Raw genomic sequence first — 4,195 nt, forward strand, 5'->3', positions numbered from 1 at the left:
TTTTGCATGTCTTCCAAATCTTGAATCTTGCGATTCAATCTCTCAATCTCAGATTGTTTAGCCATGCCTGAAATCTGATACCAAATAGTGTAAATACGGATCGTGGCTAAACGAATTAAAACTTGAATGGATAGATAGTATTGGATATGACTCACCAATACAAATAGCAATATATAATTGGATATTACACACCAAAAATATAATTGCTAAACTTACAACCTTCTCGGTTGAAGAAACAAGAAAAACCTTCATGGTTTATTTTCTTAACTCAAATAATAATCAAAAAAACTCTCAACATTACACACGAATAGAAAATATAAATACTACCAAGTTTTCTAAATAATAGGAAAAGATAAAACAATATAAAAGCCATAAATAAGATATGGAATTCAAATTTCATTCAAAATAGGAGTAGTCGGTTCCAACTGTGATTCTTAGGCCCCACATCAACAATAATCTTCACTCCACTTTTTGCAAGCTAAATCCAATACTTGGAATATAATCGGCCCAACTCAATTATTATGTTATTCAAATAATCTGCACCTGTTATGTTATTGGGTTGTGTCCACCTGGGTCATACACATATGCATCAAATAACCTTAACTGCCTGTATAAGACCCTGTATAATAAATATTATAAAAGTATGTAAAGCATACTATTTGAAAAATATGAGTAATATAAAATACTAACTTTGTTATACCTTGTGTTGATCTAATATTATTGCCACCTCTTCACCATTACTCAAGTTAAGATCTTTCTTTAGTAAATTCAAAAACCAAGTCCAATTATCTGTGGTCTCAACATCCACCACTGCCCAAGCTAGTGGATACACTTGGTTGTTTGCATCCCTGCCAACTGCACCCAAAAGTTGACCAGTTGCAATACCTTTTAGGAAGCATCCATCTAAACCAATCACCTTTCTGCAACCATTAATAAACCCCTCTTTGATAGCTCCAAAACAAACATAAATTCTCTGAAATATGGTTTGAACATTCTGAATGGATTGTACATCTATTTTGACTGTACTTCCTGGATTTGATTTCTCTATTGCAGCCCCATAATCCCAAATTTCAGTATAATGACTACTTCTGGACATCACATCATGATATCTCACCATGGTCTTAGCTTTTCGACATTGGTTTAAAGTAATTTTAACAGAAAACTTTCTCATCATGCTTGCTTGCATCTGCATTAATGTTATCTTTGGATTCTGTGTAATTCGATCTTTTAAATTACAACCTTGAGGTTGAGGGTTCGAGTCCTTCTTGGACATTTCATGGTGTATATATTCGTGTTAGTATTAGGTGGGTGTGTGAGTTTGCCTTTAAAAAAAAATTAGCACCAATCCATTCACTAGTAACCAATGATCCTATCTTATAATCTCTTAAGCATATGTGAATTTTCTTTAAAGACTTGATTTGAATTATGTCTTCATCTCCTATCTTTGATGCCCACAATCTAAAAGGGCATTGGGGCTTATTCAGTTCAATTGAAACCTTCCTTTTATGTGGCAACCTTATCCCACATTTAACCAAAAATATGTTCTTCTTACTTACCTCAAAATACAGTTTATAACCATTACTCACAACATAATTGATGATACAATTTTTAAATTCAGATACATTAGCAAACCTTTCTCCTTTATGTGGACGCATTGCCCTACAATGAACACTTGGATCATGTTGTGGATACTTCTTGTTATACTCCTCAAGCTTGATTTTGTCATCTTCATCCAACTCAACAAATTCATCTGGATCATCTACATTTTCGATTGGCTCTTCTTCTTCTTCTTCATTAATTTCATCTTCATTGATCTCATCATCATTGATTTCATCATCATTGATCTCATCATCATTAGTTTCATCATCATTGATTTCATATTCATTATTTTCATCTTCATTCATTTGATCATCTTCGTTATTCACATTATTTTCTTTATAAATAACCAACTCATCATTTCTATCATCATCTTCATTTATTTGACTCTCATCGGCAGAAACGGGATTATCTTCAATAAATTCCTCCATATCGAATTCATTATGATAAATATACACATCTACGAGTGTCTTTGTGGCCATTTCAACTAATTTTTTATGTCTCGATCAGTGCACAAATATTTCAAACCACCATCTCCTATTCCCTTCCCAGGTAGACAAAAGTACATACATCTCCATACTATATCAAGAATATCTTCAATTTTATGTTCAAACTCTTTAACACCAAAACCAATAAAATCATAATCTTTGAATGTCATTGTAGCACCACCACTATACGTCCTAGTATCCATTTTAAAGTAATCATGATAATGAACCCTAATCGTACCCAACTTCTCGTTATTATCATTAGCCATGAATGGAAGACTTACCAATCGCGATGCTTCTTCAACGATTGTGAATGATCAACTTTGCTTCCTCAACGATTGCGGATGATCGACTAGCATTTAGACTCTCCTTCTTCAATTTCTCGTTATTATCATTAGGGTTTATGTTTCCCCCAAATTGGTTAATGTGTTTTAAAAACGCTATAAACACACACCTACTTAAGTATATAATGTTTATAAATAATAATTAAAACAATTGGAAAATACAGGTGGAACTTTTTTCAGTCAAAATGTCTGGCCACGTGGCCAAAAATTACCTCAATTTTAAAATTTTTGAACACGTAGTCTTGCTATTGAGCAAAAATTAAATTGCAGTCCTTTTTAGTCTTAGCTAAATTGGGGGTTAACTTAATTGTCAAATTGGGTAATTTATGTTACTTTTTCAGGCCATTTGTCCAATTTTAATCTTTTGCTAGAGGATAAATTGAAATAGTCACTTCAGCGCATCGGAGATATTCAATTGGGAGATGCAAAACCTCTTGTTGCTTATGTATTTGTTCTTAAGGTGATAAGTGATAACAGTTCAGTATTATCTTTTTAAGTAATCGCTGATCAAACTTCACTAGCGGGGGGAGGTGTTATTTTCTCATGCATGGTTAATTAACAGTGGAAAATGGGAACTTGTTTCATGATGTTGATCCATTATTTGAACTTCCCGGTTTTGAATATATAGTCGTTTAAATTTATATATTTCTTTCACCTGTTGCTTGTTGTGCAGTAGGGTTATTTGGGTATATTGATAATATTGTCTTTAAATCACTTCTATCCAATCTTTAAAGATATTAATTCTAGATCTTTCACTCTTTTTTCTCTTCTACACATTTTGAGATTTGAGCTAAATGAAGAAGCAAATGTTGGAGCTAATCGGTTCATTGTTTCCCACATCGAAAAGTGAAAGAAACAAATGTGCATATATAAGCTTAAGAGAACCTCACTCTATCACCAATTAGTTTTAGAGTAATGTGGAACTCATGAGCTTATATGTTGTACATGGTGGTGGACCTGAAAAGATCCTACAAATAGTATCAGAGCCTTGTTATAGCTTAGATGTGTGGACGGTGCATAATGGTAGCGGAGGTTCAAACCGAGATGAGCCTTGTTATAGCCTAGATGTGTGGACGGTGCATAATGGTAGCGGAGGTTCAAACCGAGGAAGAGGTCGGGTGTCCGGGTGAGTCGGGATTGTATTGAACGTGTCCGTGAGAGTAACATGGAATAAACCAATTAGGGGGTGATTGTTGGAGCTAATCGGTTCATTGTGTCCCACATCGGAAAGTGAAAGAAACAAATGTGCATATATAAGCTTATGAGAAACTCACTCTATCACCAATTGATTTTAGAGTAATGTGGAACTCATGAGCTTATATGTTGTACATGGTGGTGGACCTGAAACGATCCTACAGCAAATCAGGATATGTGTAGCCGCTGAAGTATTTTGACAGAGCACAAATTCAGTCAAAAGTTGTAGGCTTCTTGTTTATAGCCCAACTATACTCGATAATCAGGATGCTCAGATTATTAGTGCACATGCTTTATTTAACTGATGATCTCTTTTATATTTAGATGTATTTGTTTTTTTTCCAGTTTCATGATGCTTAATTTAGGCTTCAAGCTGAGAGATGATCTCCTTCTCAATGAACTATAGAGTATAGACTGCATGTTGGAAGCTTTGACGAGCCCAACAAACCCACTATAGAGGATCCAGACTATACTAGACTCACTACACCAACACTTTGACGTTGATTAGCCTTTAATTTTATAAATCGTTAGTGCACAATGTACTTAGGCGACAGTGTCGACCATATATCTTTAGGC

The sequence above is a fragment of the Rutidosis leptorrhynchoides genome, chromosome 1 (genome assembly GCF_046630445.1).
Source record: "Rutidosis leptorrhynchoides isolate AG116_Rl617_1_P2 chromosome 1, CSIRO_AGI_Rlap_v1, whole genome shotgun sequence".
NCBI lineage: Eukaryota > Viridiplantae > Streptophyta > Magnoliopsida > Asterales > Asteraceae > Rutidosis > Rutidosis leptorrhynchoides.